The following is a 20697-nucleotide window of genomic DNA, read 5'->3' on the forward strand; positions in this document are numbered from 1 at the left end:
CTAGAAATATAGCAAGGCCTCTTTCATTTAATGTAATATTTTAGTAGTTAAGAGTTCTGTATCTCATTATCAAATCCTTGTAACAAACAGCTCTAAGCATTTCCTTATGCTGTCAACAGCTCTATTGGCCTCTGCATGTAAGGCCTGATTCTGAAAACACCTGTAGGTCCTATGAAACATATTTCAAGGTCCCACTAGAAGTGCAATGTGAACTCAGTTCTGGTATAAGCCAGTAAGCTATCAAGGTTAGTGAGGGTTATTCAGCATTTGGGAAACAGATCATTCCAGCTCTATTCAGAACCATAATTGTTTACAGAGAGCTCAGGGAAATGATCTCTTAGTTACTAAATGTAAACTTACTTGAGATTGGTGGATTTCTTGCTGAAAGAACAATAATGTGAAGTGTCATTATTCATTATTTGTTTCACAGCAGCAGCATGGCTGATTTACAACACAGAAAAGAGGCATGCATCCTGTCCAATGGAGCTCCCAGTTCACATAAACATGCAGATAACACCCTAGAGAACCAGAGCATCAGCATTAAATTAGAGGATAATTCAGTGGGGATTTTTTTGTCCATTTGTTTGCTGGATTAAAATAACCCATCTTCACTAAAGAAACCAATAATGAAAAGGAGACATTACATACTATTTAAAACTTACCTACAAATGAGAAAAAACAATGTTTGGGGTCACCGTCTCCTTTAGTAGAGCCAATTGTTTAGTTCTACACTTTTGACTGTTAAAGTAACTGAAACAAGGCTAGCAGTACAGTACCACAGCCAAATATATATATATGTGTGTGTGTGTATGTGTTCTTAGCTGTACACACACACATAGACACACACACACACACACACACACAATTTCTTTACTAATTAACATGATTTCACACTTATTTTGTAGTAGCAGTAAAATAAACCTTTTGTACCTATCCTGATAAACTGAAGAAGCCATGGTTCTGAGTCATAGCTTTTACAAGGTCATGACCTGGGTTTTTAGGGAAAAAATAGCATGCAAAGCTCAAGCTGAATGCTGTGAGCTTGGTCAGTGTGGCACCAACAAAGAGCTTGGACCATAAATGGTTGACAGTCCATGAACTTTTCACTCACATGCAACTGTTTATCAGCTACAAATGATGCCAAGGGAGTTGAAATAGTTTAACAGTCTGTTTGTATTTTTCTAGAGAGGTCTTAGTGTCACATAACTCATTTTGGCATTTTTAACTACATTTTGTATTTAGAGAACCAAGCAAACAGTGAGGCTAATATTTATTTTTCAAGTGACTCAAAACAATTTAGAGAGAAGCTCTGTTTATCTCAAATGCAAAACTCTAGAACTCTTGGTTCAGAGATGATACCTTTTATTGGACCAACTAAGAAATTACAAAAAAATTGTCTTTCTCTGCAAGCTTTCAGGCACATGCACTCCCTGTTTATTTCTGTTGTTTTTACAATTATTGCTACCTTATTGTAGACACTTGCCAATGGAATTAAAGCATTTCATCCATAGAATAACAAAAACAAATGCCAAGAGGAAGTATTTGATACCTCAAAGGATTAAGCCAATAATGACTGTCTAGAGCAGTGGGGGGCAACCTTTTCAGCAGGCATGCCACAAATTAGCCCTGCACCCTCCCCAAGTGCCACTCCAAACCCTTTCCCCTGCCTGATCAGCTACTCTGCTTTCTGCTGCAGGCCCTGTTCTCCCTTCCAGATCTGCTGCTCTGCTTTCTGCTTCCTCCACTGTGATCCTTACCCAATTTGCTGCTTTGCTTTCTGCTTCCTGCCCTATCTGCTACTGTGCTGCCTGTCCCTTCCGCAATCTGCCATGTAACACACACACAGGCTGCTTGTGTCACTTGTGCCACAGGTTGGCGACCCCTGATCTAAAAGCTAAAACTGCCCTTCCTCCCTCTCCCCCTGACAATAAATGTTTTGGGGACAACATGTAGGGGTGTTCAATGCTCTTCACTCTACCCTTCCTTGTTCTCATATGGCTTTATTCTTGTACCCTTTAATCATACAATTACAGTAAAATCTGTTATCCAGCATCCTGGGGGTAAGGGGATTACCAGTTATATAAAAACTCAAGTTATCTGAAATAACCCAGCAGGGTTTTCAGATAACGTGGAGTGGGTGGTGGTGGCCGCATGCAGGGTGGCAACAGCTGTTGCGTGTGAGCTTTCCCCTGCCCTCTCCCTCCGTGCCCAGCTAGTGGAGCTGGGGGGGGAGGGGGAAGCTACACATGGACCAGCGGTAGTGTGGGGTAGTGGGTGGTGGCAGTGGTCGCCACCTGTGTGCTTTCCCCTGCCCTCCCTCCCCTCCCCCACCATCCTGCAGCCAGCCAGAAACTCCAGTTAATAGAGTATTCCAGTTGCTGAAGTACCAGATAACAGAGATTTTACTGTAGCATCCACTTATGTGACTGGGATGTGAATACGATGACTAAGGCTGAGAAGTTTTCTTTTCAGTGTTTTACCTTTTGTTGTTTGTTTGTTTGGAGGGTTTTGGGGGGGGGGGTTGGTGTTTTGTTTTGTTTTTTGGTTGTTTTCTTTCTTTCTTTTTGGTGTGAAATAGCATGGATTTAGGCCCCACATCAGTAATGTTAATTTTAGAAATGTTCCCCAAGCACATTATTGAATCAAAGCCACAGAAGTGCTTTCTCTCTCTCTCTCTCTCACGCACACATACATTATGCTTACTCCAAAAAAAAAAAAAAAATCAAAATCATGATCAGAATGAGATCATGACATCGTTATATTGTCCTGAACATAACCTTACATTTCAGCAGCTTCCTCATTTGGAAACAATTGACTTTTCTACCAGATCAGTGAAGCAATTGTTTAACATCCTTTTATAATGTGTATAGTTGCCATGAGTTGCATGACAATCAGAAACAAGCTCATTAGACAAGCATACATGTAAAGGGGCTTCTAAATCAAGATTGTGCAGGTCCAGTGTTTAGTGTCTGACTAAAAACTCCAATGAAAATATTCCTTAGGAAACAATATTCCAAAAAATGGCTCTATGTTTTCCTTTGGGGTTTTTTCAGCGGGAAGTACACATCTCTCAACATGAAGCCCATCATAAATCTTGAAAATCTCATGTAGAACCCAAAATATTTATTTTAATGTGTTATTCATTAAGTTATTTCTTTAAATCTTAGTCTGTTGGCAGCTGCAAACTCATTTCATTCCAGCTACAGTATAGCAGTGTTCTAGTGTGATTTGAAAGGGTCATTAGGCCATTAGCACTGGATACATTTCAGAAACAGAATCTGCAAATGCCCAAAGGAACATAACTGTAAAATACAATTACACTATTAGAGTGGAAGAATGTTGTAGTATAAACAGTTCAAAGGAGATTAATGAACCTTAATTTTTGGCCATTTCCAATTATGTCAGTAACGATTAATTTCTCTCAATAATAGTTAACATAGGTGAGACATCATGAGAAGATCCAGGATTTACCAAGTGGGTGCAGCACACTGCCCCTCAGAGCATGGTCAGGATGGGGGCAAAGCGTGGCTGCCCCCACTCCCCACCAAAGTGGAGACCAGGTAGCCATGCAAGGAGCAGGTGCATCCTTGCGAACTCTACCTCTGAAGCACATTCTTGCCTGTTTGTGAAAAAAAAACATAATGTAGCTTTGATGTATTTTCATTTTGCTATTTTGTCAATAGAAATTTCAGGAAATGCTTATTCGATCTGTATAACCTGTGCATGTTCTATTTAAATCTCCTAATTGTGATTATAGATGACATCTATTTACTTATGCATTTAGGGAAACTAAGAAGAATCTTAGGCTTCCATTTAGGGGATGATCTTGTGGGCGGTGCACATCCTTTGAGGTCCATAGGCCTAATTCTGCACTGCTTTGAACTTGTTTATACTTGTGAAAAAAAGATGCCTTTTCAGAATGAGTGTTTTTCTTTCACTTGGCAAAGACATTGACATAAACTCAACCCGTTACAGGAAATTTGTCCTGGCATGTCCAGAATGTATAGAAATTGCCAAGTTTTATTTTGTCCAGACTTTTGGTATTGCAAAAAGAGATATCTCCCTCCTATTTTGCCCTTTTTTCTCTGCTCCAGCCTTCTCACAACTGGCTGTAATGACAAACTCGATAACTTGCTGATACCACAATACAATCCTGTGCTTCTTTTTTTCTGTAGGCAAGCCTGCCTGAGGATTAGGTATCTTGCAGTTTGATTTGTGAGCTGAGATCTTATCATGATCATGTAACTTCACAGAACTAGTCTAATATTAAGGAGCCAGAATCAATTAAACTGCATGTCAGTTGCCATAGTAGAAAATCACCACAAAAAAGGGAACAATGATTTGTTGGCAGGCAGCATGAATGTTTCTGCTGCGTTGTATGAACGATTTATAGCAACTGTTAAGGAATAAAACTTTGACTTCTGCATCCAGGTGAGGAGAACCAGCACCATCTACAGATTTTTAGCTTTAGTTGAGGGTATATTTATGTCTTTGAAGACACTTAAATATTGTACATTTTAGGCCTGACACAAAACTCATTGAGATCAACATCAGCATTTCTTCTGATCCAACTTAACTTTCATTCAAGATACAAAACCCAATATTGCAATCCTATACATATTCAAAGATGATCCTGTGTTCATTTTCATAGGAATGTGCACTACAGTTTTACAATAGTCTGAACATGGTTTGATTTTTATATTTGTACAGGCTGTGAAATAAGATACACAGCATAGATAGGATTTTGATGCAAAAAATTGTCTTTTAGTTTCCACTGATATGTATTTAATAAAAAATATTACACATTAATAACCCCCACATGCCTCCATTTTAACCAATTATAGAGCATGGCAAAATCATTTCCATTAAAAAATTTTGACCAAAAACATTTCAGAATTTACTTCACAATATCTCCATATTCATAACTGGCTTGGTTAAAGATAGACCTAATATTGCTGAGTATTATTAAAGTGATCTGAAAATTTAGATTTTAAGGCCATGTTTTCAGTTGCTTATACTTTTTCTAAACTATAGCTATTTGGGCTGAAATTTTCTATGCTAGATGGTTGCCCTGGCTGAATTATTTTAGAAAAACATCAGATTAAATGGTTCTTTTTGAAAAACATAGCTAGGGAAAAGTACAATATATTACCCCTATTAAAAAAATTATTGCAACTTTGAACTAGAGATTTGAAATTTGTTGGGAATGGCCTTCGTACTAGGGAGGTATGTTTTTGCCAACCCTGCAACAATCCTCCAAAATCTGACCAAGTTACTAGCCTTTGAAAAATCTCCATTTGCACTTGTTCAATGGAGTGAGTTTTCTTCAATTTTGACAGTTGAAGTCTCCAGAAATTCTCTTCTCATTGAGTATACTTTCTGGTGGTGACTAGATTGCGCATACACTAGCTACAATGGCATAGTGTGTTCAATCTCTTCTCATTTTCTAGTGTGACAGGAGTGACTTGCTCCCTACTAGAGTACGGTGAAACTGGGTGGGCACAGAGGCTGTGAACCAAGGAAGATGACTGGGATTGTGAGGAAGGCAAAGCTGGAAAGGAGAGATAAAGTAGGCAGTGTGAGCCTGCAGGAAGGTGGGGAGGCTGAGACAAAGAACTGGAGGATAAAGAATGGAGACCAGGAGCTGAGAGAAATGCAATGAAGCCTGAAGATGATTTGGAGTAAAAATTACATAAGGTGCTGGGGTGGGGGACTGAGGTGCTGTGGTGGGGCACAAGAAAAGAGAGACTAGGTGCTAGTAGGTGAGGAGGACGGATGAAGGGACAGATCTAAAAAGTAGCTGTGATATATGAAAAAAACAAGATTGGGTGGGCAAACAACTGCAGCAAGGAACCAGGGAAATGCAGAGACCGGGGCAAAGAACCAGGAAGAGGTTGTCTGTGCAACCTGAGGAACCTTGAGGAATCTAGAGAGAGAAAGACTAGGATTGGGGAGCTGAGAAGAGAAGCATATCAGACACAAGTTGGGAAAGGGAACTGGCTGGGAAAGGAAACTTGGAGTGGGCATAGAAGGGGAGAAAACCCTGGAAGAGAGGAATAATTGTAGATTAAACTGTCAGTCTAGGATGGGAGAGTAGGAATGGTGGAATGGTTGGGTAAGGAGACTGGAGTTGGTATGAGAAGACTGAGGAATGGTAAATTATACTGGGACAAGGTTGGGGAAAGACAGGGCTGGGACATGAACATGCATAGGGCAGAAGAAGCCAAGCTTGGGAGGAACAGATTTAGAAGTCTTTATGTACTACATGCTCTACTCCAGCACCTGGAATGGAAACCCAAGATTTCGGTTTCATCATTCATTTGCTGGGCAAGTATCTATGAAATCCACTAACATGGGTGAGCTCCACTTCCAGCCAACCCACATCTAAAATTGTCATCAGTTACTTTATCAAAAGGTCTTTCTAGGTGATCTAAAACATTTAACCCTGCCAATGAGCTATGTAGATGTCAATATGATGTCACATGGTAGAATTTAAAAAAATGAGAAAATGACACACCACAAACTACATTAAAAGAATATTATTATACTTTTGAAGAATACTATTCTACTCAAGAGTTAGGAAACACAAGTTTGCTTAGTTATCTATACAGATATAGTTTGCTTTATGAGACAGTACTTAATTATATGCTCCCCTGCTATTTTTCTAAATGGATCCTTGCCTCCTTTTCCTCCATATTAGAAACCTGCTTTAGATATGAATAAGGATTGTGCAGTAAAGTAGATTTGCCAGTTTGTAGGGGTAAGAAGTTGTGCAGTGAGTGAGGCAGGGGTTTTCAGGGAAAGAAAGGATTGTTTCAAGATTAAGGAATATAAACCTGACTTACTGGAGTCTCTTCTTGCCTTTGCATTGGATTTTTGTGTCATATGCAAGAACTTATCACTTAACCAAACTTTTCACAGGTGATTGCACGTTATATTTCTCATTTTCTTGACTTTCAGTCTGATAGCCTTAGCTCTGATTTCCCAAAATGCACAGCTGCTGGAGACAATTTAAGTCAGTGGTAGCTATGCTTTCAATATATAAATTTCTAAAACTCTAAGTACTCTGAAAAATAAGCTTCTAATTGACTCAAACTGGGCACCCAAAACAGTCTAAAATGAGGATAATCCTACCCTCTTGTCTCATAGAGATGTAATGAATGATGATTATTATCTGTGAATCACACAGCTATTATAGTGATAAGCACCAGAGAAAAGCCCATGAGGAAATTAATAATTCTGTCTTTAGAGCAGAGTTTGAGTTGTCTGCAGGAAATAAAACATGTAGCTACACATTAACCCATGAGGATAAAACAAAATCCTGTGTAGCTGTCATTAAATGAACACTGTTCACCCTGCGCACTGAATGAGGAAGGGGATCCTATGGAAACATTCTTATGCAATCACATAATAAAAATTGTGTCATAACATGATATGCACAAACAGGTCAAAGGTTGCACAGACAATCTTAATTTGGACATTGTCTTAACAGTTGAGTGTTGATTTTGCCACCTCAATAAAGTTGTTTTAGTATACACTGGTTTTTGTGAGCAAATGATGAAGATGGGCTTTACTCTGTGGCTATAAGGGACAGGATTAGGAGCAATGGGAAGCTGGATTAGGAGCTAAACTGAAGCAGGGAAATTTACGTTGGAGATTAGTAGAAACTTTCTGACTATGAGGATGGTCAAGCACTGGAACGGGCTACCTAGAAAAAATGTGGAACCTCCATCCTTGGAAGTTTTCCAGATCAGGTTAGACAGACACTTGATTAGAAAGGTTTAATCAGTGACAACCCAGCCTTGAGCAGGGTCCTAGACTAGATAACCTTGTGAGGTCCCTTTCAGTCCTACCTTCCTGTAAGCCTACATGCATAATTTGCCAATACTATAATTAGCAAAACACCAATCTAAAAATTGGGTGAACTATAGCAATTGTTGGCACAAATAACTTGCTGGTTTTGTTAATAAGGGTCACCAGCATCTGAGAGAGTGTAAATGGAAATAGTATTATTAGAATTAGTATTTGAAAGTATCTATAGTGTCTTTTTCTACCCAGGTAGAAATTTAATTCCTTAAAAGTTAAATTTCTAGGATGAGATTTATGAATTATTAATAGACATATATAATGGAGGGTTGTTAAAAATTACATATGTTTCACTGTATACTTTTCCCACAGCTTTCTTTGTGTGGGGGAATACATGACTGATATGCAGAAGGAACTCACTAGTTTCCACTAAATAATAAAAGACTTGGGCTGGGTGCAGACAGTCAAAAAGCCAAAGGCAGAATCAATCCAATCTATTCATGTTTGTCTAAACTGCATAGATTAGACCTTTAGTGAACCAAACTCATGTTTGCTCTTTGATTGGGCGAGATAGGCAGAAGCCTGCACTGGCTGAGGCCAGAGGGCTGGGGCCACTCCTGACACCTTCCAGCATGCTGCACATTACTGAGGGTAACCAAACGCGGCTGAATGGCTGCGCCATCCCTGATTGGCTGTCAGGCACACACTCCCCCCTCCCCCCCCCCCACTGCTCTGTCATCTGCCAGGTAGACACTGGAGGGAGGCATGGGGGTCCCTGGGCTTTGTCCAGGGTGGGGACATGGGGGTCCACCCCAGGCAGGACAGAGGCAGGGTAGGGAGCAGGGCTTGTGAGCTGCTGCAGGGAGGTGGTGCCAGTGGCACACCCCACATTCCCAGCCAGCAGGGCACAGAATGTCCTTGTCCTCTCGTGAGCCCCAGGACCCTGCAGTGCAGAAGCTCCAGGAAAGGTTTGCAGCAGTTCCCCCACCCCAGAGCCAGCACTGAATTCCTGGCTGAAGCTGCTTCTTTGCAGTTGTGGGGTGCCCCTCCCTGGGAATGGGAGCCCACATCTGCACAGAAGATCCTGTGAGCCCTTCCCAAAGCTGCTGTAGCACAGGGTCCTGGGGCTTTGGACAAGACAGGGACACTCTGGACACTGCACTGCAGTGGCTTTGGGAAGGGCTCACAGGTTCTCCCTCCCAGAGCCAGCACTGAATTCCTGGCTGAAGCCACTAATCTACAAAAGTGGGGCTCCTGTTCCCAGGCAGCCATACCCTGCAGGTACAGAGAAGCAGCTTCAGCTAGGAATTTGGCACTGGCTGGGGGCACTCTGTGTCCTCCAGCAACCTGGGCCAGGAATGCAGGGTGCTCTGCTGGCCACCGCCTCCCCTCAGCAGCTCGAGCCCCACTCACAATGCCTTGCCTCTGTCCTGCATGCTGCTGACAGACAAAGAGCTCTGGGGTGCAGCAGCCAAGCCATGGCTCCCTGCAGGGGCAGGGAGGGGTTAGGAGGCCCCACAAAGTCTCCTGGGATACCAGCGGAGAGCAACATACCTTGATTCATGAGCAGACCTGGCATAGAAGTTAAATAGCCTGGTACAAGCTAGCTCAAGTAAGTCTGATACAACATGGAGTTGGTCTATCTTAGAGCAGGATCTGCATTTTGAAACTGCTTTATGTGCCCTGAACTTCTGTTTTGTTACAGGTATAAACCAGTTTCCAACCACCTAAACTGGAAACAGCGTAGTGCCTGTGCCTAGCCTGAATGTCGTGAATTTGATAGTTAATCATAAAATCAGAATGTAACACACATGGCTTAGGATATAATTATTTCTGATAGTCTTTTTGTGGCGTATACCTACATAGTCTTTAATTTATTGACATGAGTATGCTATTAACTCTTTTTCTTAAAAGTGAAATAATTCCAGCAATTTTATATGTAACTTACAGCAAACAGTTAAAATTTAAAATAGTGAAATTCTACTGCATAAGAGTCATACAGGTCAGCTTCTTTCTAATCATAAGAATTTGAGCAAATTTTATATAAAATTTTACCAAGTAACTTTTATAATGAAATCCTCTACATTGATTATACAGAGAAACAATAATTTAAGTAAATCATTTATTAAATGCCATGATGCAGTACAACCTAAGTTTTCGACTCAATACCTGTACAGTAGTCATCACAGTAAAAGCTAGTATATACCATAATGTAATTTATGAGACTTCTATACATAGAACGGGCAACTTTGGTGGTATTTAGCAAATATTGACAATTATAGGCAGATTATAGACTTCTAATATAGGAGAAAATATAAGTAAAGTGTAATAGGTAGACTAGGCTGTTTGGGTAAATGTGAAATCGTTTACTAAACCAACTAAATAGTTGGAAAAATTGTTCTTTGCAAGATTTCAGGCACAAGAACAATTTTTCCAACTATTTAGTTGGTCTTATAAAAGATAATCACATTTACCCAAAGATCTTTGTCTGCCTATGTCCTCAGACCAACACGGCTACAACCAATACCTCCAAACTAAAGTGTAAGTCATTTGAATACCCCTATAGTTGTAAGGTGTTTGTATGTTTCAACTAAATAATTTAGTAAAACTATTTTGAACCATAGGCTTACTTTGAATGGTCTAATTATACTTCAAACCTCACTACATTTATTTTTCTCTGGGTCTCATCCAGATTTACTGAAGTAGGATTAGGCCACCTACAAGTGAGGACGAGCCTAATCTAATACTCTTCAAAATGAGTAGTATTTTTTTTTTCTGTTGGTGGTAGTAATAATAAGCAAACCTCAAAAGGTTCACAAGTTCAAGAACGATGTCTGGCTACTTATCCACACTTCAGAAACTTTTCAAACACGGGTTTCTCTTGAAATTCCCCATAGTTTTATGTTGAAAACCTTTGAGAATACTTTTTGGCATTTCTATATCTGTGTCCAGCCAAAACTGGAAAGTGTAAAGGGGCAGAAGGGAAAAAAAATGTATATTTAAACCAAATTGCTTCAGGATTGGCTTTGTTTGAGTTCTAGGCAAATGTTCAGATCAGTTTTAGTTTTTTTTGTAGCTAGTTATCCATCCTTAGTTCTATCGAAATAATGGCATTATCATCTTAGTTTATTTATCTGGTTCTTACATCTCTAATTAGAGTATTGTTTATCTACAATTTCCTGAAGCTGAAAATGCACAAAGTTCCCTTACCTTATAAGGTAGTTTAGCTTGTATTTCCTAGTACTACATTAGGGCAAAAACTGTCATTTCTGCAGAAACAGAAAGTCCATGAAGATAATTAACACTGATTAGTAGAATCAGTCTGATTTTTTTCCCCTGCAAAAAAAATTAAATTATTCCACAAAGGTAGGAGGGAAAACTGAAAACCCAAACCCAAAGACTTTACACAGTGAGGTATTTTGTTTAGCCAATTTTCCATTGAAAAACACTTCTACAGTTCAGGCTGTCCAGCCCATACATTTCCTTAGGGCATGGGGATTGAGTTCTGTTCTCCAGACAAATATAATTGTAATTGTCCTTTTTCAAAATAGAACATCAGTATTTCAAGTGGCAGTTCAAACAGATCATCTTTGAATTTAGCAGCACATTGTACTACAATGATTATTTTGTGACATCTCTGCTGTAGCTTGTAGTACAAGCTGTAGTACAAGCATACATCTGCTTCTTCATAATCCAGAATAAACATCATCTTGTATAAGCAATGACAAAGCTACTCCAGTGTACATACAACAATATAACAGGCCATATAATTTATGGTAAAACAGTTGGCTGATAAAAGAACTGGAAGCTAACAACTATTTAAAGTTACCATATTTAATCAAAAAGAAGGTAACCCTGATTATGTGATGACCTCCTAATAAATAAATTCTGTTTATAGAAAACATAAAATGTTATAATTTTCCAGGTATAGAGCCTAATTATTAGAAGTTTGCCTTGAATTTGTCCCTTTCCCAGTGCTATAGCCCTTTGCTTTCTGCAGCTTTTCCTCCTGGCTAGGCCCCACCAGAGTTAACAGCATTTCAAGCCACGGTGACCCCACAGCTCAGTACTGCTTAATATATGTGTGTGTACTACAGATACTCCTCACAAAGGATCCATGTGTTAATTAGCCCCCACTAATGACTGGAGCCAGGTGTTCTTGTCACAAGTCCTGGGATACTCCAAAAATATATATGCAGATAAGGTGCAGGGCAGCCTAGTCCAGCTTCACCTTATGGAGGGTGGGTCCACACTAATCATATGCACCAGGCTAAGAGAGGGGCCAACAGAGGGGTTCTAGATAAATTGTATGTAATGTTGTGGCTCACCATGATTTGAAAAAGAGTTGGTGGTGAGGGGGACTGTGTTTAATGGGCGCTAACATACAAATGTAGTCAATACTAAGCATGACTATAAAGCCATGGCTCCCATTGGACAGACATGCTTTTGGGAACCATCACAAGAATAGGTTAGCATAGTCATCTGAATATTAATGTAGCCCTTCTTGTAGTAGTGTTCCCACCAGCATATTTGTCCAATGTGGGCTATGTGTTTTATAGTCGTGCTCATTTTTGGGTGCACTTAATAAACTTTATAGTTGGTTTTCATTGCTGAGCACATGCTGCTTTCAGCAGTAGTTAATGACAGACAGGATGCATCTACCTGAGAAATTTTATGTGCAGTTGACTAATTAACTACATAGTAAACAACTCAGCATGCACATGTGCATCCCAATTAGGGCACACAAAATTAATAAACTCCACAGCAGGGTAGTACTTGTAAATAATACAAGTACTACCCTGCTGTGAGGTTTCTTAATACTGCAAGTAATACCCTGCTGCAGAATTTTTTTGTGCGCAGTAGCACACACGTAGACACTGACCAGATGGCTGGGGTATGAGGCTGCTTCAATGCCGGGGCTGCCTGTTGGCTAGCCCCATAATAAAGCACCCTTGTGCCCAGTCAGAGCAGCACCTCCCCTCCCCGCCCCCACCAGCCAGGCCTGCTGCAACCCAGGTCAGTATGTTGCGGTCTGGGCACACATGCATGTGCACACCTGGGAGCTCCCCAGGAACAATAAACTGGAGCGCAATAAGCTCTACTATTTATTGCTGGCCCTTAATGGATATATAGATGCACCCACAATGTATTTAATGAGATTGTGTTGCCTGTGATTATAAGATGAACTTTTTTCCCTATGCCAGTTGTGTGTGGGGGGAGGAGGGTGACGGGACGACTATTTAAGTAAATACAGTGGCCTTGAGCACTATCAATAGGTTAAAATGACTACCTAAAACAGACTATAGCTGGACTAAGAAAACATATGGCTCAACCTCAACCTCTCACCTTCCATCAAATGTTGCTCAGGGCAAGAATAAAAGGTCTGCCTTTAGTATCCTCCTGCTGGGCATCTTGCTGTGTTTCTGTAACTTAACTTTTTTCACATCTGGGCTCTTCTGCACTTTTTGTTCAACATGCAACTTGCAGGACCATTGGCTGCTTTTTTTCTGTCTGATCCCTAATTTTTTCTTGAGTGGCCCTACCAGGAGTTGTAACTCCTCCAGATCTAGCTTCCCCACAACACCAACCTGAAGTCCTAAGGGGAAGATACAGCCATATAATGCTTGATGTCCAGTTTACTGTATGCCTTTAACAAATGTGACAGTAAAGGTGTAAATACAATATTATGATTGCACATTGACACGCCCATGCATTACATTACCTTTTTACCCTTGGCAAGAACAGACATTTTCAGGGGCGGATCCATGGGAGTTGTGGTTGCTCCCATCCCTTGATTCCTTCTCTACTTAAACTTTAAAACCAACTGCTCAGGAGGGTTAGAGGCATTTCTATTCAGGCAGTGCTGGGTGAATTAATTGACTTCATGATGCATTATTACCTCCCTGATCGTTGCTAATCTCTCTCCACTCCACAAGTGTTAATGAACCTCTCTCCTTTTTCAAGGTCTTGATATTCCATTATTCAGTATGGCCTCTGAATGTCAAAACAGAGAAATAGTGAGAATTTTTAGTGGGAAAACTTAATGCTAAAGGTTTTAAGCAAAATCTTCAGGTTCTCTGGTTACCTGCTATGTTACATTTCATTGTGTGTTTTGCAGACTTCTTACCTTGTCCTCTATAACAACAGCTTTACCCTCAAGTGACTATTTACATTTTATCTTCTGCTGTTAAGCTGTTGTATGATGTCTTGGCTGGAGGGTGTTATTGCTCGTCAGACCCAGCTGTTGCTATTTTTGAGACTCCATGAGGTTTGGTAATATATGAAAGACGTATGCAGACACTAAAAACTTAACACTGAACTGTTGACATTTTATATCCCTCAGGGTATAAGGATTGTTTCAGTTTTATATCACACTCATTGATAAAGAAACACTTTATTAATTATTAAACAAATCAACAAAATTGTTTTTAGGGGGAACCTGAAATTAAGAATCCAAGTTTCTCTCCAAGTATGTATAACTTCTTGTTGTGACAAGTAACAAAAACAGACCCAGGAGTCACTGGCTCACTAAAATAGTTAAGATTCAGGCACATTGTAGAGTGAGGGTGATTGTTTCTCTCTTTCTCTCTAAACGTTGCGTGTTTGATTATGGACAGAATTCGATTATGCTGTGTGCACCTAAATGGCATTTTCCCAGGTTCCCATGTTATACTTCAGCATTTACATGTAGTTTTGATTTTTTTTCCTTTGCAATAGGAATGCATAAGTTCATGAATATATACTGAGCACATTCAGTAGGTTATGCACTGGCCAGGTGGCTATGTGGCTACATACACAAGTATATTTACGTTAGGCCCAGAAAAAATGAGGAAATGGAGTATACTCCCCCATGTTTTACCCCAAAAGCTGTGTAGTTAGAGCACTCACCAAGAAACAAGTGCTCTAGGTTCTAAGACAACCCCCACCATCCCCAAAAAGGATTTGAACTTGAATGTCTCTTACTTTCAGGTCTCATACTCTAACCAGCAGCCCACAAGCAAAGGTTCAGCCCTTTGGCAAAAAAAAGCCGAGATAGTCTTGTAACCACAGGTCACAAGTTAGGCATTGCCTCTTCTTGAATCTGTCCCTCCAACCCTCGCTTGTTCAGCCAAGCAAGGATGAGCTCTGAAGCCAGAAGGAAGAAAACAAGGCAGAGGGTGTGGGGGGCTCAGCAAGATGGATGTACTTCTGAAGACCTGAATGTATTGACTTCTAATCTGAACAGTTGATCCCAAATGGGCATGAACTTCCCAATTGAACTGCTTTCCATTAATTTTATTCTATTCTATTCAGTGACTATTAAATGCCAGGTACAGTGGCTAAGCTTCAGAGAAGCACTAAAAAAAGTCTGTCCTACTTGTTGCCTAGTGGTTAAAGCAGTGTGCTGGGCAGTCAAGATGATGCCCATTAAAACCCTCTGTGGGGGGTGACAGACCTGAGTGCCCTAACCACTTAGCTATTGGGACTGAAATATGGGAGGCCCCTCCCTGCCTCTGTCCAACACTTGCTAGTCATGGTTTTCTGTCCAACTACAATTTAGTGACTCATGGGCATACATCGGAGTGCGTACATAGTCAGATACTTGTTTGTAAGTGCATGCTCAGTGTATACGTGTACCTTTATGCATCAATACTACGTGTGTACTTGAAGGTGACTGATAGAAATGCAGACTGCACATATGTGCCAAAAGTTCACTTATGCAACTGGAAAATTATCATTTAAGTGCATAAAGGATATTAGAATTCAGCTCACAGTGTATGCTGCTCATGTACAACCCTGGATACAAAATACATCAATCTGTGGTAATTAATATAGTGGATGCTGGAATGGAAGCAGTAGCTATCAACTAGATGAGTGTTTGTCAATCATTTTGGCTCTGTTACCAAACCCTGCCTTCAGCTAGATCCCTGGCTCACTTATTCTCAACGTATCTGACAGCCTTCTCCTCCCTAGTCCCAGTCCCAGTCCTACATCCTGCTTCTTTCGTGTTCTTTTGCCAGGCATTAGCAGAGGCATACAAACTGGCTTTGCTTGCACTAGTCCCCAAACAGAAGCAACATCACAGCATTCACGTAGCACTGCCCATGGGTTAATTAGCTGTGCTGCTCAGCAGTCAACCAGTGGAGATTTACTAGATGTAGAAGCAGCAAACAATTAAATGGATGAAGGCCTACCACCAGTTCACTACTGCTGGCCAGACAGCCAAGATTTACCCTTATTTCTGAGCATAATAAATAAGTGTTTTGTAGGCAAACACTGTAGGAGAAAGCATTTCCATGATAGTTAATGACAGTAAACACACAGGCTGTTCTGCTATATGGCTTTTTGCTTTATTTATTCCAGAGGGGGTTATTTTTAACAGCACATTTTTTATGTCACAATCCTTATTAACTCTGGTTCCAAAAGTGTAGAACTAAATACAAGTCCTTTAAAGGGAAGTTGAGTTTGGCATTGTCCGGGGTTCAGAAGTTAATCTCAAGGAACAGGCTGTGGCTGCAATACAGTTCGGGTGAAGAATATGAGATGACCTAATCACTTGAAACAGTTTGTGGAATGAAGTTGAAATGACTTTTCATATTGCTCTGCAGATGTTTGAATAACACCATATAGCTCTAGGCTTTCCATACAGTATACTTTATTTTAGTTTAAAGGGACTGAAGTTAGTTAGAATGCATCACACAGAAGGAACCATGAAAAGCAAAACATGTTTAGGATGCATCCTCTCCTTAGCTGTTCTGTTTCTATAGCCCCCTAAGCTATATAACTCGTGGAAAAAATGCTTAAGTGGTTTTCAAATGTCATTCTATACAATAAGTGAGCATTTTGGAATGGTGAGTTGTGCTGTTTCATTTTGTTTAGTATCTTTTCTTTTTTGAGCACCTAGAAAAGTTAGTCTAGCTGGGTGATAAAAATAAAGGTTAGATATTACATAATTATGATAACGTCTCTAAATCAGTGGCTTTCAAAGTGTGGTGCTGATATCCCTGGGGGGTATGCAATGCTTTGCCAAGGGGGTATGTACCTAAATGTTAATGGCAGCAGTGCATCTTCTGTTTGGTCAATACACAGTGAGTAATGGTATTGATACCAGGAATGACCATGCAGAGACACAGCAGATATAGCGGGTACGAGCAGCAATATTTTGTAGACATAGAAGTCTACAGCCAAAAAAAAATTGAAAAAAAACACAGCTCTGGATGACTGCTGATAGTTCATTGTCTTCTTCATGACAGGCTTGGAATGTTAGCAATTCACCTATAGATTCATTGCTTTCTCTGGTTGCTGTTTCACTGCCATGTCTAATAATATTGTCATTTCTATTTTAATAACATTATATAGCCACATATGGTAGTTGTGTTGTTATCTTAGGCCAGCATGGCGTGAAGCCCCTGATCTTTTGCTCAACCCACCCAACTAGTGAGCAAGGCTGCAAGCTTTGGTCTTCAGAAATTTCCCTCTATAAGCATGTAAGCATGAAGAGAACATAATTCTAGCATTGCCATTTGAAGATGGAAAGAGTTATGTAAACAATAAGAATTATAATGCAGAGGTTGTATATTCAGATATGCTGAAGTGAATTTGTGGGAGAGGTCAAAGAGACTGGTATCTCAAGTCACTGAGAGCCAGCTTCCATTTGGTCACATAGGGTGCATCTACATATACAATTAATGTGCAGCAATAAACTCAAATGCATATCTTGCTGTTTATTGCTCCCAGGTGCCACGTTTGAATCTGCGCCCAGGACCATAACTGGAGTATGAGGCTGGGTTCAACAAGCAGCCCCCACATTAAAGCACCCTCATGCCCCAGCCAGCCCCATCAGCATCTAGACAGGCATTGCTGCAGAGTAAAAATCTCTGCTGTAGGATAGTACTTGTGTACAAGTACTAACCTGCTGTGGAGTTAATTAGTTTACTCCATCCTAATAGTGTTGCACATGTAGATGCTGAGCTATTTACTGGGGAGCTAATTAGGCAATTCTGCAGTAAACGCCTTGTGTAGATGTACCTGTAGATATCTAAACAGGATTTAGGAAGAATTAAGTTATCTAACTTTTAAAGAGCAAGTCACAAGCCTCAAGGGGGCCCCTAAATTCAGGTGTCAGCTCCATTTTGGACTGTCAGGTTACCTGTACTTTGGCTTCTGTGTATATTCAGAAATTATCCAACCTGAACACCTAAGGATCTAGGTCTAAGGCCCCTTCTAATCCAGATTTTCACTAGGGACTCAGGGAGGGAGACACGTTCCTGGGGGAACAAGAACAACTGGTTGTTAGCAAGAGCACATTGCTAACACTGAGGTCAGCTGAAACATGCTGGTAGCAGTGGTGCTGGTACCTATATTTTACATAGTGCCCTAAGAAGTTGCAGAGATTCATAGATTCATAGATGTTAGGGTCGGAAGGGACCTCAATAGATCATCGAGTCCGACCCCCTGCATAAGCAGGAAAGAGTGCTGGGTCTAGATGACCCCAGCTAGATACTCGTCTAACCTCCTCTTGAAGACCCCCAGGGTAGGGGAGAGCACCACCTCCCTTGGGAGCCCGTTCCAGACCTCGGCCACTCGAACTGTGAAGAAGTTCTTCCCAATGTCCAATCTAAATCTGCTCTCTGCTAGCTTGTGGCCATTGTTTCTTGTAACCCCTGGGGGCGCCTTGGTGAATAAATACTCACCAATTCCCTTCTGTGCCCCCGTGATGAACTTAAAGGCAGCCACAAGGTCGCCTCTCAACCTTCTCTTGCGGAGGCTGAAAAGGTCCAGTTTCTCTAGTCTCTCCTCGTAGGGCTTGGTCTGCAGGCCCTTGACCATACGAGTTTCCCTTCCCTGGACCCTCTCCAGGTTATCTGCATCCTTCTTGAAGTGTGGCGCCCAGAATTGCACGCAGTACTCCAACTGCGGTCTGACCAGCGCCTGATAGAGGGGAAGTATCACCTCCCTGGACCTATTTGTCATGCATCTGCTGATGCACGATAAAGTGCCATTGGCTTTTCTGATGGCTTCGTCACACTGCCGGCTCATGTTCATCTTGGAGTCCACTAAGACTCCAAGATCCCTTTCCACCTCTGTGCCACCCAGCAGGTCATTCCCTAGGCTGTAGGTGTGCTGGACATTTTTCCTCCCTAGGTGCAGCACTTTGCATTTCTCCTTGTTGAACTGCATCCTGTTGTTTTCTGCCCACTTGTCCAACCTATCCAGGTCTGCCTGCAGCTGTTCCCTGCCCTCCAGCGTGTCCACTTCTCCCCATAGCTTTGTGTCATCTGCAAACTTGGACAGAGTACATTTCACTCCCTCGTCCAAGTCACTGATGAAGACATTAAAGAGTATCAGTCCAAGGACCGAGCCCTGCAGGACCCCACTGCCCACACCCTTGCAGGTCGAGACCGACCCATCCACCACAACTCGCTGGGTGCGGCCCTCTAGCCAATTCGCCACCCACCGGACTGTGTAGTCATCCACGTCACAGCCTCTTAACTTGTTCACCAGTATGGGGTGGGATACCGTATCGAAGGCCTTCCTGAAGTCTAAGTATACGACATCCACCCCTCCTCCTGTGTCCAGGCATTTCGTAACCTGGTCATAGAAAGAGACTAGATTGGTCAGGCATGATCTGCCCGCCACAAACCTGTGCTGGTTTTCCCTCAGCATAATTTGCCCTGCCGGGCTCTCACAAATGTGAGCCTTGATAATTTTTTCAAAGACTTTACCAAGGATGGAGGTGAGACTGACTGGCCTATAGTTGCCCGGGTCCTCCTTCCTCCCCTTTTTGAATATGGGGACCACGTTAGCCCTTTTCCAGTCCTCCGGGACTTGGCCCGTGCGCCACGAGCGTTCGAATATTCCCGCCAGTGGCTCTGCAATGATGTCGGCCAGTGCCTTCAGCACCCTTGGATGGAGCCCATCCGGGCCTGCCAATTTAAAGGCATCCAGTTCTTCCAAGTGACTCTGCACCACCTCAGGGTCTATGCATGGAAGTCTGGCGCCTTGCTGCTGCCTCTCTACAACCCCAGTGAGATACTTGTCGTGCCCCTCACTTAGGAACACTGAGGCAAAGAACTCGTTGAGGAGTTCAGCCTTGTCCCCACTGTCTGTCACCAATTGTTTCTGCCCATTTAGCAGGGGTCCTATTCCTCCCTGGGCCTTCCTTTTACTCCCAATATATCTAAAAAACAATTTCTTGTTGTCTTTTACTTGGGATGCTATCCTCAGCTCCATGGTAGCTTTGGCCCGTCTAACTGCGTCCCTACAAGCACGAGCAGAGGAGGTATATTCATCTTTAGTGATCTCACCCTGTTTCCACTTTCCATGTGCTCCCCTTTTGGCCCTTAAGCTGCCCTGGATTTCTCTGGTCAGCCATGGAAGCCTCCTGGCCCCTTTCCCTTTTTTGCCTCGCTCGGGGATCGTCTTGCTTTGTGCCCGAAGGATCGTTTCCTTAAGGCACAGCCACCCTTCTTGGGCTCCCATCCCTTCAAAACTCCTACTCTGCAGTGCGTCCTTGACTAATTGCCTGAGTGCATTGAGATCAGCTTTCCTAAAGTCTAGCACTTTCACCCTACTAGTTACCTTACCCACTCAACGTCTTATGTTGAATTCTATTATTAGGTGATCACTGTCTCCCAAATGGCTACCGATCTGGAGGTCCCCTATCATGTCATCTCCTGTTGCCAATACCAGATCCAGTATGGCATTCCCCCTAGTGGGACCATGCACCAGAGAGAGGTTTAGAGCTGTGTTCTAAACCTCTCTCTGCTTAAGTCTATTTAAAACTACAGTCCCATTTCACAGGAGAGTTCCCTAATCACCAAGCTGTTGAATATTTGGGGAGGGTGACGGAAATTTTGAAAAGCGGGGGATGCAGATAGTTAGGTGCATCATTCCATATAAAAACCGCAT

General features: G+C 41.7%; 1 protein-coding gene across 1 annotated transcript in view; it reads left to right on the forward strand.

Annotated features, from left to right (window-relative positions):
• ANGPT1 (angiopoietin 1) overlaps positions 1 to 20697 on the forward strand; it is a 267589-nt gene that overhangs the window by 234921 nt on the left and 11971 nt on the right. The window lies entirely within an intron of this gene.

This window comes from Alligator mississippiensis, chromosome 3, assembly GCF_030867095.1.
Source record: "Alligator mississippiensis isolate rAllMis1 chromosome 3, rAllMis1, whole genome shotgun sequence".
Classification (NCBI taxonomy): Eukaryota; Metazoa; Chordata; order Crocodylia; family Alligatoridae; genus Alligator; species Alligator mississippiensis.